Source organism: Etheostoma spectabile, unplaced genomic scaffold, assembly GCF_008692095.1.
Source record: "Etheostoma spectabile isolate EspeVRDwgs_2016 unplaced genomic scaffold, UIUC_Espe_1.0 scaffold00004217, whole genome shotgun sequence".
Lineage (NCBI taxonomy): Eukaryota > Metazoa > Chordata > Actinopteri > Perciformes > Percidae > Etheostoma > Etheostoma spectabile.
The window spans coordinates 24,508-44,203 of NW_022603121.1; the positions used below are offsets into that span (position 1 = coordinate 24,508).

Here is a 19,696-nt window from a genome sequence, read left to right on the forward strand (position 1 = left end):
TCATTTGGTTTAAAAAAAGGAAAAAAGGAGAAAAAAATTGTACTGTCAATTTAAAATTGTGAATCGAATCGTGAGTTGAATCGTTACATCCCTAGTCTTGCCCCTAAGCTTCAGGGTCCAGAAGCTTCGGAACTCCGCTAAGAATAAAGTTCTGGAACAATGAACAACTGCACCGAAAGCAGAAAACAATCAAAGCCCATCCCCCTACAAAGGGACGATCTCATTGTACTCGTTCCTCTCTCCTCTCCTTCCCGCCACCATCGGCGCTCCCTCCAGTTCAGCCGTCTTCGAAGAGAGTCCTGTGCGGCCCTGTGGCACTCCTGGAGCCAGATCCGGGCACAGCATGGCATCATGGGAAGACACAATAACCCTGCTGTTTGCAGATGGGGAGCTGGTGCTCTCCTCCCCCTCCTGTGTTGCTCTGGTGTTGGAGCAGGTGCTCTGATCCCACTACTCCCAGCGCCTACGCTACCTCCGACACCGACACCCCCCCCTCGCCGTTTTGGGCAGCGGTCCCCAGAGGAAGGCGTGGGCCGGCCTGTAGTGCTGGCGGGCGTAGCGGAGCAGGCGTCTGCGTGTGGCCGCAGGCGGATGGTGTAGACAAAGTACTCGAGGACGCTGTGCTGCATGTTGGGAAGGGTGTTGCGGCACAGAGACTCCTCCAGGAACAGACGGACCAGCGGGGCCTTGAAGGCCTCGTAGCCCAGCTCGCCCAGGGACTTCAGGATGCGGGTGATGCGCAGGTAGTTGTGCTGGGACCTTCAAAAAGAACAAAGCAAGAGATGAAAACGTTTTACCATGACTTGTCCACCCACCTGTTTGTGTGCTCATTTTCAATTTGGGCATAAACAAAACAGAGTGGAAAATGCTGTAGTTTCAAAAACCTTTTTTAAATGCATGAAAATGACATCAGGCTACAGCCCGGACGACTCTGAGGACCCGCTCTGGGTTAATGTAATGTAGTCACTATATGTTTTTAAAAAGAAATAGTTCATAAACCCTTGTTTGACTAGTTGATTACTGAACCCAGCCATCATGTGCCGCGCACCACCACAAGTCAATTCTCACCCTGAGGGAAACACTGAAGAGCCATCTAGAAACCACAGCGTACCAGAAGAAAAAGCTGTTGGACACGTTGGATGGGACATTAAAAGCAAGAAAAGGGAATACAATCGTACCGAGCAGCTGCTTAATGGTCCAGACTTTGTTAGTTTTCATTAGGGTCAGTAATGGTGACAATCAGCTTTAGATTCTAAGGTTGTCGAGGAGGTTTCCGACTTGAGGAGGTTCTAGTAGTAGCGTTGAGGAGAAAAAAACACTTGTCTTAAAAGTACACACCCTAATGTGTGACATTGAGGTGGTGCTTTGGCAAAAGCTACAATAAATGACCACCCTCAGGCCATGAAACCTTCGGGAAAGAAAAAGAAAACAGCCTTTAAAGGATCCTTTAACCATCTGTTTGTTGACTGAAACATTTTGCCGCCTTGCTTAAGGGCAAAAAAGCAGTAAGTGGCAACCAAGGTTATAATCAGTAATGAAAATGAACAAAATAACAAAAACTAGGTGGGAAAAAAACCTTGTAAACTGAAATCAAAATAATAAAACGAGGCATTACAAAAAAAAACAATAACTAAACTAAAACAACATAAAATCGAGTAGACGTCCTTAGTTTTCGTCTTTGTCCCTGAGAGCAAATAATTTATCTTTCCGACCATGACATTTCCCGTAGATGAGTATAGTTTGAAAAAATGCAAAACTATAGTAACCTTGGTGGCAACCGAGCGATGGTTCACACAAATTCTGGCTAGTGTGTGTGTGTGTGTGTGTGTGTGTGTGTATTGGGGCTAAACAATGAAATTGTTTTCAAATCCCGACTTAAGGCTGCAATTAAACGCATGTGCAATATTTAGTTGAATGTTTCGTGTAACATATGGTGTAACATTATGTAACCCTCTTTTTAGTTTTACATTTACTGTTTTTTATAAGATAAATGCTGGAATAATGCTAGATGTCACTTGGAACGCTGGTGGTATCATACATGAAATTCATATCTATGTTTCTCGCATAACAATATGGAGCAGTTTTGATGGCGTCTAGTGTCATGATGTTTTACAACAAGTTGTACCTACACAGACAAAAAGGAACTTCAGATAAACTTTCAAAAACAATAATCGCTAATTGAATCGTTATTGCAATATCTGGGAGAAAAATCGCAATTATGATTTTTTTCCATTAAGTCGTTCAGCCCAGCGCGTGTGTGTGTGTGTGTGTGTGTGTGTGTGTATGTGTGTGCGCTCTCTCACTCATTTAGGTGCTGGAAACGCTCCAGCCAGTTGGGAGCGCGGGCAACATTACCACTCTTATCCAGCAGCTTGATGCCGTAGAAGTCCAACATCAGGGAATAGGCCGCCAGGAATCTGCGCTTAGCTTCCCGAGTGCTTTGGAATTCCTGACGGGATCAAACACAGCAGATCAGAGACCAGGGACGCCACCTTTTTGTTTGGCAGTAACATTAGAGGCGTCACTCAGACCCAGTCAAATGAACAAAACATGTGTTTATTCATTACTTGTTTAAACATCTTTAATCCCAGGATACATCTTTTGGTTACACATCATATGACCCAGATAATGTAATAACACAAATACACAGCCTAGGAGGTAAACTACGCCTCTTTATTATCATAAAACATTTATCCTCACTGTGGTTAGGGCTGGGCGATATAGAGAAAATCAAATATCACGATATTCTTGGCCAAATACCTCGATGTTGATATTGCAACGATATTGTATGGTTGAGTATTGGTGCTTTAACAAACTGTTATTTACACAATGAGATTTTTGATAAATATTCTCCAGAAATGATTTAATGACTGTGGGTAAAGGTAAATAATAGAACAGTGTAACTGTAATGCAGCCTGTAAAACCAGGTAAAGACAACACTTCCCATATTACAATATTACAATATGTCCAAAATCTAAGACGATTTCTGGTCTCATATCACGATATCGCTACATTGATATATTGCCCAGTCCTAACTGTGGCTGGTCTTGTCAATTTTATTGCTATGAACGTGTATAGGGTCAAGTGCCAACAACATTTAAATAATAATAAAACAATATATAATCTGACTAATAATCACTTACATAATTATTGGCATATCTAATTAAAAACAACAATTACAAGCCACATCCCTTAAGAACTTAGCTAATGTAAGCAATTAATTGCGGTTAAACAAGGAACCGCGATTATTTAAAAAAAATAACTGACGCTTAGAAAATGATGTAATAATTGTTACAGTTCTAATTAACATTAGCATTTTAGGTGATCAGATGAAGCAGAAGGACATACGATGTACGTCTAAGGACACTATTGTCTCACCACATCGGAATCTGGTCAGAGACTAGGGATGCAAAAATGATAATAATAATAATAATAATAATAATAATAATAATAATAATAATACACTTAACTCACTCAATACAATTCCCAATTTAAAGTTCACGGGACGATTTTTTTCACGCTGTGAGCTGTGACTGAAAACTATTCCTTCATAAACTGTGGAAAACAAGAGATGTATCCTCTTATAAAAAGTGAAAATGAAATTGTATTTTATCTTAAACAGCAAAAAATTTACATTTTCTTTTATATAATTGGATGTTTAAAACCTACAAAAATATATCTTCAAATAAATAAACAAAACAAGTGAAAATCCAAAGTAGACTACGCCCGAGGCCGTTTACGAATTCAGCGTAACTCCTGTTTTATCTCAAAAAGTTTAACATTTATTTCACTTTTTAACCGATTCACAATGCATCGTTACATCTCTATGAAAGACAAATTTGCACCCATTAACAATGGGATATAAATAATTAATTTCAGAAAAAAAACTTGAACAAATACATGTTGGACACAAACATTCCAGTGGTTTAGCATTCTTAAAGTAGGCATAATGTTTTGGCCCATCTGAGGGATTGTGCACCAGTTTTATTAAGTGCAACAACTTAGAGCACACTGTTATTTCAGATGTAAAAACCCCCCTCATGTTTTCAATTTATTGCTTGAATGGAAGTTGTACTCTATCACTCAACCATGGCAAACACTCGCAATCGGGAAGTACAAAAACAAATCAGACATGCAGCAGGCCACTCTCGGGTCTATATGTATATAATAATAAAAAATAATCTGTACATAGTATATGTTCATGTGTGCCTTACTTTGATCTCGTCCTGAGTCAGTTCGTGTGCGTAAAAGTTGAGCCCTTGTTCTCTTAACGGAAACAGCCTGCCACAAAGACAAGGAATCAAAAACACAAGATCAAATGAAAATGATGAAAATACACAAGCATTCTTAATCATTTTCTAATGTTGTCAGCGTAACATAGAAAGTTAGTACCACTGTTTTACAGGTCCAATACTGTATGAGCAGGGTTCACAATTAGTACCATTTAGCAGCCAAATGCTGAGGTTGGTATATCTGCTCCACTCTCTCTCACCACACACGGTCCCTTATCTGGCGAGAGTGTATAAATGGAACATTAAGCTGTTACATGTTACTAATTAAGTGGCTAGCAGGCTAGTTAGTTAGCTAGCTAGCTAGCTAGCTAGGGGGCTCAGTTCTCAGTTCAGCATCATCTATATTGGAGAAAAGAATCACTTCATCCAATGTTTAAAGTAAATAATACAGCTTTGCCAGCCTACTTACTGGAGTTTCCCAAACACAAATATCCTATAGAAGCACAATTTTGGCAGTATTCCTTGTGCCTCCTTCAGAAATTGCTCTTGAGAAATGTCCCCCACCCCCCAAAAAAATGTTAGATGAAATGAATGCCCATGCGGAAAATGTTACAAATTACATTTTTGGGCATGTATTCTGTAACAGAATACGTTTTGAAAGCATCCTTCCCAACACTGTTTCCTGTTCTCCTTCTCCATAAACAACATGAAATTAAGGAGAGAGTTAACTTTCCCTGCAAGAGATTTCCCACCATGGTCAGAAAGCACAGAGATCCAAATTAAGTGATACTGAACGAGAAATGCCTTACGGAAACAGTAAAATTTGATGGAATTTTATGAATACCGACTCCAAGGAACTACGTTCGGTCTCATCAGATTTTATCTTGATTAATATACGGCTTATGGGATAACGCTGATGGAAATGTTATTTGCCAAATAAATAATGAATTGCGATTAAGTTTGAAGTCCTTTGCAACCCGCCACAAAAAGAAGAAGAAGTTTTAGTTAATTTACGCCCAGTATTTCCTCTCTGTCTGCACACATGACGGGCGTCAACAAAGACAGATGGAAGTGGACGGACGTGGAGACTTTTTGAATTTAAATTATCAGGAACTTGCGAAGGAAATGGCCGACAAAGGTTAGGACAAGCCGTGGGACGTCACCGCAGTAAATGGAAGGCGCTCAAACAGCGAGACATGTCTCAAAAAAAGAGTCTTGCAGCAGTGCCGGAGGGACAATAAAGCCAAGTTGCATCTGCATCATCATAGCGATGTGTTGATACCATTGTTGTTTTCTTATATAGCTTGATATGCCGCTATGAGCTGGCATATAAGCATATTACAACTTGTGTAATATTGATCATTTGTTGGTAGACGGCGCAATCCATCTTGTTTTGTCCAAAGTTTGCATGAATGTTGTGTGATTCAGTGCGAAATAAATGGAAACACTTTAAAATGTCTAAAATCTATTCGATATACCAATTTGATCGCAAAACCGCATGTGACGTCACTACACATAAACATCAGGCACTTACGTAGACTACGGCAAAAACCCTGCGTGGAGCCTCGGCACAACCATGAATAACGCTAAAGGGGTATTCCGATTCTTAAACATTTTACATTCAGGAAGCACAGCTGATGAAACCATCACTTTATTTCTAGTGATATTTGTGTAACAACTGGACAGTCTGTTACTGTAGTTTTATACCATGCAAAAATAATCCAGTCACTTCAGAGGATTTTGTGCAATTACACATAAGGTAAATGGAAATTAAAATAAACAGATCAAATCTGGTCTCACCACTGAATGTAGGTGTGATTGTGCTCCAGTTTGTCATAGTCGCCTCTCCACTTAGTCAGAATCTCCTCTATATAGATACCTGAGAAGAGACAGGGGCTTAGTAGCTGTCATTTCGTGTGTGTGTGTGTGTGTGTGTGTGTGTGTGTGTGTGTGTGTGTGTGTCTCTAAGACCAAGAGACTGGATCACATCACTCCAGTTCTGAAGTCTTTACACTGGCTTCCTGTGTCTCAAAGAATTGATTTCAAAGTACTCTTGCTAGTTTATAAATCCCTTAACGGTTTAGGTCCAAAATACATTTCTGATCTGCTACTACACTATGACCCCCCCAGACCTCTCAGGTCATCTGGGACAGGTCTACTTTCTGTCCCCAGAGTCAGAACTAAACAGGGTGAAGCAGCTTTAAGTTTCTATGCTCCTCATATCTGGAATAAACTCCCAGAAACCTGTAGATCCGCTGCTACTCTCAGTTCTTTTAAATCAAGGCTGAAGACCTTTCTTTTTGATGCTGCCTTTCTTTAAATGAATGCTCATTTCTTTAAATTTCTTATGCTGCACTGTAACTTTTATTCTTGTGTTTTATGTGTCCTAATGTTTCTATTTTGTTTTTAACTGTCTATTCATGTGTTTTATTGGTTTTTAATGCTTATGATTTTTAACTGCTTTTACTTGTGTTTTATCTGTTTAACTGATTTTGTGTAAAGCACTTTGAATTGCCCTGTTGCTGAAATGTGCTATACAAATAAAGCTGCCTTGCCGTGTGTGTGTGTGTGTGTGTGTGTGTGTGTGTGTGTTGTGTGTGTGTGTGTGTGTGTGTGTAAAAAAGTAAACGTATTCAAACATTGGATCAGTCCACTAATCTACTGGTCTTTCCCAGTTAAACATGACCTTTAGCCAAATAAAACTCACTAAGCCCAGAGCCAACATTTCTTCTCTCCACAGTGGTATGAGATCTGTGTGCTGTGTGCTGTGTGTGCTGTGTTTGTGTGTATGTGTGTATGTGTGTGTGTGTGTGTGTGTATGGTCTCACCATCAGGTACAAGAGGGATCTTGTTCAGGTAGAAGCGAAGGTTACGATACTCGTTGGGTTGCCGGGACTTTCTGTAGTTCTACAAACACACACAGAACCAAGAGATCACACCGGGTGTCATCCATATGGAGAAAGTGCCTGTGCATTGTATTTCTACAGAAGAGGATTAAAGGCCATATGTGAAAAAATGTATTTGAGTTCTAAGTTTTAAGACAAAATTCTGAGATAAAAAGTCAGAATTCTTGGATTGGTGTGCCACCTGGAATGTGGTTGCAGTCGTGCCGTGGTCCTGCTCTACGCCCTGCACTACTACTGCTGGGTTAGGGGTTACTAGTTCTTTACTTACTTAATTCTTTTTTCCTTTTGGTATTATAATTGCCACTGCCCATCATACCATCTACTATAATTATTATGAATGATATTTCTCCATATCTGTATATCTGTATCAGTGTCTCTGTGTCCCATTTGGCAGCGGCAGATGGTGGCTCACCAAGAGTCAGCGCCTGTCCGACTGTTTTTGCTCGCCACAGTTGCACCAAATGCTTGCTCTTGGGGGGGGGGGAATTGTTGGATGTTTGTAATTCAGTGTGGTCCGGACCTACTCTATCTGTAGAGCATCCTGGGATAACTCCTGTTTGACACTTTGAATAAAATTGAATTGAAATTGTGACTATAACCTTAACGGTAGGGTCCCACACAGCCAATCACCTCGCAAATTTTGACCAGCAAAATTTTGCCATGGGGGGGGCCGCGGTCGCGAAAACAACAGGCTGGGGCACAAGAAAAGAGCTGAATAATTTGTTGTTGTGTTTAAACTAACATCTTGAGTTTAAACTAACATCTTGAGTCCTTGAGTCCTTGAGTGCCATGAAAGGCGTCTTTAAATAAAATGTATTATTATTATTATTATCTACAGCGGTAATGTTTGCCCTGTTTATGTTCATGTGCCATATAAACAACAATCCGTGTTGTTAAAAGTGTTGGTCGGACTTTTTTTGTAACTCCCGCCTCCAAACACAAACACGCGGACCTGATTGGTTCTCCAGTGGCCCTCAGTTGAATAAAGTTAAACTTTTAAACTTTTGTCAACTATATTTTGCTCCCCTACTCAATTCGCTCTCATCTCGACCAATCGGGGCAAATTTTGACTCCATTCAATCTCAATGAGAGCAGACCGAAATTTCACTGTGTGGAAACTTACCGTTAGAGATCATTTTTAGGGATATGAAGCATTTGAAGATACTCCAAGAATTTACATCACAAAAAGCAAACATACCAATGTAGGCAGTGGCAGACTTATGGCAGATCTATTCTGAATCAGAATCAGAAATACTTTATTGATCCCCAAAGGGAAATTCTGTGTTACAGTTAAACATACCCAGTAAGCACACATACGTCGGCACGACGTCTGCAATTGATCGCTTCATCTGCAATTGATCGCGGGTCATTTGCAAGCATCGGTAATTGAGCGTATGTACGTCGTATTACGATGGAAGTCTATACATCGCAGCAACGTATTAAATACGTCTTTTAGATGTATTAAAAGTTCCTCAGTTGTTCGCGGGTCATTTGGAAGCATCGTTAATTGAGCGCCTGGACGTCGTATTGTGATAGAAATCTATACATCGCAGCAACGTATTAAATATGTCGGTAAAATGTATTACAGGTTCCTCAGTTGTTCGCGGGTCATTTGGAAGCATCGTTTATTGAGCGTCTGGACGTCTTAACGTTACACACACTGTTGATGTGATGGACAGTAAATCTGAATTCTGCCCAGCAACATATTCGCGCCACTGTCAACAAAGAAGGAAAAAAAGTCGCCAGTCGACGAAGGATTAGGAGGGACGACTGCTTCGTTGTTGTTAAACTCTATGGTAAGCACTATTTCATTTTAATAACTTTAGCTAAAACATATTTTCGACGTTTTCGCATGTGGAAGTTGGTGTTCTTTTGGCAAATAAGCTATTTTAGCTACTAACGCAAGCTAAGTTACTACGCCATGTCATGGTTTAAAGTATCATATTAAAGCCTTTAGATCAGGCCAACATCGCACCAGCCGCGATTTTCACTTCATTTAAAATTAAAATACCAGTGTTCTAGCTAGCTAACCAAATTTCGCTACCAATTTCACTAGCGTTAGCTAGCTAGCAAACCAACCACAACGTTAACGTTACACAGGCCATTAACGTTAGCTACGTTATCGTTAGGCATAATTGAACGTTACCCGATATCGTTACCGTTGATCCTAGCGTTAGCTAGCTAACAGTAACCTCAGTCATACTTTGCTTGTATCGGTTAGTTTTCTTTTATTGGCTTAAATGGAACTGAAACCTCAACTGGGAACAGTTTAAGACTTGAATACTTGTTATCAAATCAAATGGTAAGGTAAATTTGAATATAGTGATAGCTAATATGTCAACTAGCCATTATTTTTTATTTATTTTTTAAAAGGTGAAGAAGTTCAGGGGGCGTCTAATTGCCTGCTAACGGTCGGACTTATACGTTGTGATAGATAATAAGGTTTTATTTTTACCCTGCTTATCACCAAATGGCACTATCTAGCTATGTAGTTAAAACAGTTTAGTAAGACTGTGGTTATTTTCTGTACATTCGGCATGAACATTAAATCTGGTTAACAATTGATTTTAAAAACTGTTTAAAAACTGTTCGGAGTGCCAACGGTCATAAAATATCAGTTATTAGATGGTGACCGTTTTTGTTGGCTAACTACCGACAGTCACATAACTTTGTTTTACGTTTTGTTGAAGCTAAATTGACCATAAACCTAGCTACCTAACGTTAGTTATATAAAACTGACATTAGAGGTTTATAAACCGCTTTAAGTAAGACTAATCGCGTTCGATGGACATATTGAAACTCACAATCATCAATATCACAATTAATTTGATTGGTACTTTTTTCGTTTCATATTTAAAGCAAGGGTAACTTTGGTAAACTGTTTGTTTCACCAGTTATCCCTCATTAGATAAGTGGTTCTTGCTAAGAATATCCACCATCTTCTACAAAATGTCAGAAATACACCGTGTTCATTTCAAAACAATAGTTTGCAATACTAAAAATACTTTATCCTCACAAAAGAACAATATTTGTTGATAGCTTTCACATAGTTTGTCTGTTTTTATGTTGTGTTGTGTGTATATATAGTGGAAGATCAGAAGACGTGGGCAGGAGTTGTGACAGAAGGCAATGCACAGATGAAGGACATCATACCACAATTGTGAAAAGAGTGAAAAGAGCCAGGTATGTTGTCATATTAGGTTTTTGTATGATGCAAATTAAACACCTGTAATCCTAATCTTTCTAGTTTTCCAAACGTGCAGTGAAGGAGAGATGCCACAGATCCTTCCTGCTGCTGTCAGACTTTATAATCAACACTGCTCCAAGTAGACCACACATGTGACAATTTACTCATGTGCAACATCTATCTACACCTTATTTTGCAAAATCAATAACTCCTGCAATACTGTGAATACGGTGTTATTTAACATTCTATCTGTATCCTTAACTGTTTTAACTGCTTTATTCTTGCATTTTTACTGATGCGTTTGACATTGCACTTTCCCTTTGATGGAGTATCACTGAAAATGTTCCCACTGTGGGATTAATTAAGGATTTTATCTTATTTAAAATGTTTTATATGTTAGTCTTTTTCAGAGCTCTCAACTGCCATGATGACCAAGAGGACATGTGAGACATGCGGAAAGCTGCCATATTCCCAGTCATTACTTTGCCAAATCATCTGTGGTAAGTTTTAAAAATATAATTGAAAATGGAAGTAGGAAGTAAAGAGAGGGCAGCATAAAATGGCACTTTTGGTGTCGAAAGTAAATACTTTTTAAATCATTGTGATTACCATGAAACCTTGATGTTAGCCCTTTTAGAGAGAATGTTACAGCATATTTTATGGGACGATGTATAACATGCTATTTAAAGCTTTAATTTAGAAAGTGATCTAAATACATATTGTCAGAATGGCGCTTTAACAGTGGTTGAGGCTAGATGGGACACGGCTTCGGTGACAAAACAACTTTTAAATTTAGGCACCAAAACGAGTAGTTCAGTTCAGGAAACAGATCGGGATTTGAATTAAAACTCCAGAAGAACGAAACGTGTTTTCCTCGGTGAAAGTATAACAAATATGTCATTATATTGGTCTAGATTAAGCAGAATTTTTGCGTAACCTTTTGGCCGTAGCTGTATCCTTTCTAGTGTAAACAACCCACCTGTTGTAGATCTTGAACTTCATCCAAAATGAAACTGCACAAACTGCAGCTCCCCCTACTGACCAAATGGCCTTACTGTTCAATTATATGAAAAGGCTGAATTGGAGATTCTGAGGAAAAGTTTGCAGAGAATATAACTATGTTAACAACATTTGGCTTGCCATATTCTACTTAATGAAGCTGGTCTTCTATTCACATCTGCAAAAAAACTCAACCACTTCCTAAAAACAAAGAGAAGAAACAAAAAATGAAATAAAAAAATACTTCCATGCATTAAAAGATACATCTTTGAATAAAGCACTTAACCCAAATCTTTTGTTTTTGCCACATCTGCAGCACAGAGGAATCCTACTTTCCGGAGTCTGAAGGCGAGTAGGCTATTAAGGACATCCTAGACTGGCAACAGACTGGAGAAGAGGCTGGAGCAGAGACGCCCTTTTTTAGCTACTGAAATAATTGACATTATGATAGACAGTGGACAATATAGTGTGAGAATTAGTTGTTGTTCTCCAACATGTACACACTGCTGTTGTGAAGTATGTAGTCAAAATAGAAAAATATTGTATATGTCAGTGACTCCTATAGATTAAGAAAAGTAATGAATTTTCTTAATAAATAAATGATATTCTTGGCTCAATTGGTCAGTGTCTTTGGGTTCAAATAACATTATCATGATCCATTGGCATCCAAAAATGGATAAATTGACTTTTTAGCTTAACTGATTCTGATTGGGTATCACCTGGAAGTAACACAGCCAATAATTGAGAAAGCCACCAAATGAGAGAAAACGACTAAAGCCGTTGCACACCGTTCCCAGGAAACGTGCGTGCCCCAGCTCTTGCCTGAGGGAGGCTTACAGTGGCAGACTTAAAAAACAAAAACACTGGTTTAAGCTTTTTACTAGTGTTTTGTACTTTAGCCCTTAGTATAGACAAAAGTAGGATAATTATCTCAAAAATATAGCTACATGATAATTTTTTTGTATTTCAGAATAGCTTATAATGTGCTATAGTGTGCTATTTTCTATAATAATTTGAACTATGTAAATTGAGTACCCTTAAAGTGCTTCATAAATAAATGTATTATAAGTAATTGTGTATGACCTATCTCTTACTTTAGCAATTAATGTAATTTAGTAAAGATATTTAAAGTAATTTCGTATGACCTATACTGATCAGTTGTGTTAAATGGGTTAATGCAAGATCAATTGATCGGCACATCTTCCTGACATCTATTCTACGTATAATATGTCAGGAAGATGTGCCCGAGATTGCATCTGTAAATGTAAAGTGGATGTTGGAACTATGTATATTATACGTTAGAACGATGTAAATGTGCCTGCATCTGTACGACGTATTATATACGTTAGAACGATGTAAATGAGCCTACATCTGTACGACGTATTATATACTTTAGAACGATGTAATGAGCCTACATCGTACGACGTATTATTACGTTAGAACGATGTAATGAGCCTACATCTGTACGACGTATTATATACGTTTAACGATTTAATGAGCCTACATCTGTACGACGTATTATATACGTTAGAACGATGTAATGAGCCTACATCTGTACGACGTATGGCATACGTTAGAACGATGTAAAATATATACGTCGTGGAAAGAGCGGCTGCACGTCGCAGAAACGTATACAGCGACGTCTCGGGGACGTCGTGCCAGTGAGCAAACGCCAAACTACTACATATCCCCGCCGTATTTTGATTACATCGCCAATACGTCGTGCCGACGTATGTGTGCTTACTGGGTAGTATATAAATATCAGAGTATGAATATAAATAAAGAAATATAAGGAGTGTGGATATGCACGGTATTTACATTGTTAAAGCCCATGTTGCAGGTTTAATTTTCCAACGAATTTGCACTTATTGATTGTTGGTAATAAACATTCAAACTGTTATCCACTGTATATGATATTGAAAAGTATCACATAACATAAAATAACACAAAAAAGTAGGTCATATTTTACAGTGGTTTGCTTTTCTCCCACAATGCATTGGATGACGTCACACAAGGGAGACAATAGGCCAGCTTGCTTAGAGAGACCATTGAGAGTTACTAGAGAGATAGAAGACAACAGTGTAAGAAAGAGTGTTCAGCAACAGATTATAGATAATACATACATATACATAGATAGCCTATATATATAGCTAGACATATAGATATATTATATATATATATATATATAATACAGTATTGATAGATATATTTAAAGAGAGAGCGATAGATAGCTATAGCTAGCATACCGGTATAGCTAGCGAGCTAGCTAGCTGTAGGTTGTAGCTAGGTAGGAAGGTGGGTACAATTTGTCCGTGTTAGGCGGGCCGATTTTTCAAAGACGGACGTAACCAAGAATTCAAAGATCTGAAAGTGAAACACAGCTTAGACGGGGGATGTTGTTCGGCTTTTCACAAGTATAGAGCTAGCGAACGCTACGCCGCAGGACGTTAGCACAACAGCGTTAGCCTAGCCTGCTAGGTAAATATTACGACTGCCTTTGGTGTTGCCTGTATGCGTCCATGTTGTCAACATCATACATGTGGCATTAGTGCACCTTTTGTACCATAATTGTATTGAATGGAATAGTAAGCTTTGCTCCTACGAGATGGGTGGGTTTTTGTTACGTTACACACAAAGCTAACTGGCTATAGTTAGCCTGTACGGATATGCTAGCGGGTTAACGGTGTGTAGCCAGCAACTTGGCAGTAGAGTTTTCGGTAAGCTAACCACGACGGCGTTGTCGCCCACAATCAACCTGCAGTGATGTTTGAATGAGACACGCATATCGTTTCTTTACCTGAGATCCTGGACATTATTTTTCATTCATGACGTTAAAAATAATGAAGAGTAGCCCGAGTGTGCGCGGTATGAGCTTCCCGCCAGAGGCTACACGCCTACAGCAGCCGCTCTCCACCGCAGCTTCGCCGCCCACACACACACACACAAGCTCAGCCAAACAGCGACACTTTTTCACCGGAGGACGAGGTAAAGACTTAGAAATAACACTCGGGGATGCCTTCTATTCCTGTATCTAGATAAGTGTACCCAGGCCCGGCCCTAAACAATTTGGTGCCCTAGCAAGATTTTAGGTGGCGCCCCTTGCAATCACTGTACAGTAAACTGATGTTAAAACTAACAGATAGCGCTCGCTATTATTGATTAGCCAACTATGTCATGCTAACGGCTAATGCTATTATCGATCATTGTTCTGCAACAGCAAAATAATATCATTATCATATCACCTTCTGTAACATTACCTCTGTCTTTGTCACGTTTTTCCTCCTCCTCTCTTTTCTTTTTTTCCTCCCCTGGCACCAAGACAGTTTAGACGCTTTGACATTATGAGATTTAGATGCAGGTAAAAGAAGTCGGCTGGTTTTTTTTTTTAATTAAGGTGACGTTATCAGGGCTGCCACCTTTTCCAAAAACCTGGATGAGATTAGGGGGGCCAACCGGATATTTGCCACGTACAAAGCAATTTCTTTGGGTCTTCATCTTTAGGTTAAATTGGGATTTGTAAAAAAAATTGAAAAAAAAAAACATTAATGGCACTTTCTGGAGAGTTTTTTCGCAAAAAATGGAGAGATCAAGACATCAAGTCTTGCATGATATGTGCAAAAACTGTAGGGTTAACCTTTGCATTGTTGTAGTATCAACAGGTTTTAGGGGCATTTAGCATTTACATTATTTACATTATTAACTTCTTATGATATGAGACTAACCCGGACGATGTGCCAAACATAATGAACAACATGAAGAGACAGAGCATATGTCAGCAACAGCTGAGAAGTTTGGGTCTGTGGTGAACAGGTCCAAGGGCCCTGCCTGTGTAGGGACAAGGGACAAAGTTAAATTTATTGTTTGGAGGATCAACTAAGACCATTGAATTCTAAGAATGAGAACCACTGTTTTACATAAATTCTAATCCTTTAACCTTTGTGCCAATGTTCAGTAATGTTTGCCCTCATCCTCTCTGCCCCCCCCCCCACACACACACACACACTCACACACTTACTGGATTACGTTTTTTGGGAAAATAAAGACTATTTGTTCATTTTATAAAACATCAAATTAATTATTTTCAGTTACATTTAGAGATGCACAGAGGTTAGAGAAGCACCATAGTGGCCCAACGTTGCAGTATTGTACATATAGTATAGCTCAGATGTGTTTCATCAGATTTCTGCTCATGTTTACAACTTTGTGCACATTCAAAATATAACTCCTCCCATCTCTGTTGTCCGAGATTAGGAGAGTTGTAATATAGTCTGCTGTGCATGTCATTGCTCCGCTGATAAGGTGGATCTCACTCAGACCGTCTGACAGACATAGAGGCTCATTCGGGTCTCTGGTCTCTGACAAAGTTTAGAGGAGGCTGTACGCTGCTCATTATCGGAGGTCTACGCACGGATCCAACGCGTCAGTGCCCACAGCAGAGCGGGTCCACTAGCCGCAATGCTCACCTCTAGCTTTACAGAGAGAGTGGTCACGAAGCGACGGACGGTCTGTGATCTCAGATCATACCTGAAGCCGGGGAAATGCACCTGGGATGGATCGGGGAAAAAAAGGGTTCTCATTTGCGACAGTTTGAAACTTCCACAGACAGGGAGCGCTCTTGAACCCCTCACAGTCTCTGAAAGCTCAACTAGTCGATCACGAGCGGCTCAACAGCCAGATCTAGATAAACTTATCTTTCAGAAATTTGACCGACCGGGTGACACTTCAGCGTGAGAAATCGGGGGGGGGGGTGGCGTGTGAGCGTGTGAAACCGGTCAATGCGCGTGTCTCACGGCCACTGCGTGAGAGTTGGCAGCCCTGCCGTTATAGGTACAGCACAGGCCGGCGCCCCCTGAGAGGTTTGCGCCCTTAGCATTTGCCTATACTGCCTAAGCCAACAGGCCGCCCTGAGTGTACCAGTACTTATCTGAACTAACAACATATCCCTGTCAATAGATCGAGAAAAAAAACGTTGACGTTCACTCGCTGCTATTCACTGACAGTAAAAAGTAAAGTCATTGTATGCACTGCTGCTTGCTTGCTAAAGAAGAGATAAACGAAGGAGATAAATGAAGGAGACTTCCCACAACCTTTACAATTCCTCATTTGCCCTCTCACGTCTGTCAGGTTGGTAATTATTCGGCAGCTGGCCTTTCTTCCTCTTCCTCCTCCCAGTCAGTCTCCGTAGTTCTAGTGCCAGGCTGAGACTTAACTCCCTTGAGTGACGTCATTGCCGAATTGACTCCATAAACCCGCGAATACCAAAAATGACCAAAAACTAACTTTTAAAACTATTTGGAGACATTTTTTTAATGATATACATATCTTGATGCTTTTTGTACCCAATAATCAACAGTGGTGGTTAACTTGCAACATGGGCTTTAAAGGAAGTTTTATGATCTATTGCAGAGTTCAAGGGTTAAACTGAGAATCAAATACATTTTACACGTGTGTTGTGTGTGTGTGTGGTGTGTGTGTTTCACGTACCGGGTAGCTATGTCGGTATTTGTAGAGGTCCCTGCAGCGTAGAAACTCCTCTTCATCTTTTGAACAGACTCCGGAGATTCTGTCAGCTGAAAAGGAGGAAGGAGAGAAAAAAAAAGGAAGAGAACTCAGTTCAAATGCCATCTGTAACCAAACATCCCGTGTTTTAACATCGGCCATTCAGCTGAATGAAAAGCACTGACTTTGCTTTTGAAGTCGAGGGCTGTCACCATCATTTCTTTTTTTGCGAAGGAGGACAAGTCACATCAGCGCTGCTGTGCAGTCGCTACAGAAGGATGCTAGGAACTAGATCTGATTCCCAAATTAAATCTGGGTCATGCTAACTGCCACTGGTCACAAAGACATGCAATGTTACACTGGGCCTAATCCTGTTACATCAAACTAGATCTAGATACCATATACTGGACAATCTGTTAACTAGGGCTGGGACAATATGCTTTTGTCCCGATTCGATTCTTTCACGATGCCATTTGTTCAATTTGAAATTCGATAGTAATGAGTATAGGGGTGGGGGGGGGAAAAATCAATACAGCATAGTATCGCGATATTTTCAGTGTCAATACTGTATCAATACACAGGCGTCAAGTATGGATCTTTTATTATATATATAATCATTTGAAATTGGGAAAAATTAGAAGTTGGAAAAAAGGTTATAAACAGCAATATATTGCAGAATTTTGCAATGTGTTTAAAATCGCAATAATATCATCTCGTGGCATAAGTATCGTGACGTATCAGGAGGCGTCTGGTGATTCCCACCCCTAAATACAGTAAGTATTGTAAATGTGCTGTATTTATATAGCGCTTTTCTAGTCTTAATGACTACTCAAAGCACTTTTACATCTACAGGAAACATTCACCATTCACACACATTCATACACTGTGGCCGTACAAGGTGCCACCTGCTCATCAGATAATATTCACACACATTCACACTCCAATGCGCAGCACCGGGGGCAACTCGGGGTTCAGTGTCTTGCCCAAGGACACTTTGCGTGGGACTGCAGGGCCAGGGATCGAACCACCAACCTTCCGATTGACAGGCAACCGCTCTACCACTGAGCCACAGCCGCCCCGTTTGCAATTTTCCTTTACTTTTCTTCAACAAAACAAAAGATGTCAGTCAATCCACCAGTCTGACATTTATGCTTTGTAAAGAACATTTTCTGCATTTTCTGCTTTGGCTCCGTTTGCTGGAAACGGATATGATGTAGTCGCCGTCAGCAGTGCCATATAGACAGAAAATATTAAGGTGAATCATTGGTAAAAAAAAATGAAATAAAAATGTTTAATGGTACCAAAACTCAGTTATTATTGATTCAAATCTTCACTCAATACTTACAAGCAATAGCCATGTACTGTACTGTGTGACATTTCCTTAATTTGTGTGTCTTTTTACAGCCATGCATTTGGCTTTTTGTGTTTTTAACCAGATCATAAAATACAAACATTACTATCAGCAAACGGCATCCTAACCTTTCAGAAATACCCTCCAGACAATTACATCTTGAGTTATCGTGGCAAAATGATGAGAAGTCTGATTACAACAACATCTAACCAAGGGGGATTTGGTGAAGTACAATTTCTCAATAGTCCCCGCTGGTTTTAATATTCTGAAATAGGTGAAGTTACTAACCCTAACCAACAACCTCCCTGTCAAATGTTCTTACAAATCAGGGTGCAGGGACCATTACCATGAGACTCAATGAAGGTATTTTATTTCCTTTAAACCCACAGGCAACGGTGTAACTGCAATGGGAAAGCAATATTGGAACAACCAACTATCTTTGATAATTAAGTTTAAAAAAAAAAGATGTGTAGCCTAGAGTGGAGTGAAAACACCTATTTGAAATATCATAATCATCCTTATCCCATTGTACTGTTGGCATACAGCATCATACAGTAGGCTTTATAAAATCAATTGAATGCTTTTTCAAATTCGTTAAGTATATAACCCAGCTTGCACAATTCATCTCAAATTTGACAACAACCTTTCGTAGTTCCTTGCCACCCATCACGTGTAGTGTTATCTTGGCAAGAGTGGCGGGTAACAGTGCTGCTTGGTGATACATGCCACAACGTAAGTCGTTAGTAAAGTTCACGTCGAGTGAGTGCATATCTTGGCATATAACCACGGTGGTATAAAATTGACATATTTTTGAATGCAGTTTGGCGAAAGCTGTTTTGCTCGCCTCAACAGGACAGCAGCGTAGGGTAGTGGCTGCCCTCTCTGTGTGCTGGCCTGTCAATAATGTACGCTGCCCGGTGACACACACGTTACGGCCCCGTATCGCGGTTCTGCCTGCCCCCCCCCCCATTGTGTCACTCTAATAAACCTTCGCTGTACCTGCGGGGGACGTGTCTCCGGCGGACCGGTCGCTCTCCACCTGGTTGACAGGGTCGGAGATGCCGCCGTCATCTTCAGCCGCCGCCGGCTCGTCGCTCTCGAGTCCGACCCCCGTCGAGTCGCATCCTCACGGTGCTCGGCTCCTTGAAACGCCAGCTGCCCACAGATTTCCCATTTAAAAAAACCTGCAACACCTGCTCTCTCTATTGTCCTCTCTTCTTTGGACGAAATGCTACATAATCTTGTCCTCAACCTCGTATTTCAGGTTGAGGCGCGCTGGGCTCACGTTGCCCTCATAGGAAGCTTTTAAATGGCAGAAAGAGGGAAATTCCAGATCAGGAACGATGATGCGTGTTTCTGTATGAGGGGTGATTAGTGCAACAAAGCAGCGGAGGAGGTCTTAAAGCTACAAACGGAATTCTAAGTAAGTACGACGGCAACAAATATCTAATCCAATTTGATTCAATGAATTTAATTTATGATTTAGTATCAAATCATAACAAGAGTTTTCCTCAAGACACTT

General features: G+C 40.1%; 1 long non-coding RNA gene and 1 pseudogene across 1 annotated transcript; one reads left to right on the top strand and one right to left on the bottom strand.

Moving 5' to 3' along the window:
* Positions 1-169: 169 nt before the first annotated feature.
* On the bottom strand, positions 170-19,329 carry LOC116677007 (opioid growth factor receptor-like protein 1; annotated as a pseudogene).
* Positions 8,563-12,004, top strand: LOC116677008 (uncharacterized). Its single transcript, XR_004328892.1, has 4 exons — positions 8,563-8,934; positions 10,226-10,321; positions 10,726-10,825; positions 11,641-12,004. It is a non-coding gene; the product is annotated as an uncharacterized LOC116677008 (long non-coding RNA).
* Positions 19,330-19,696: the final 367 nt, after the last annotated feature.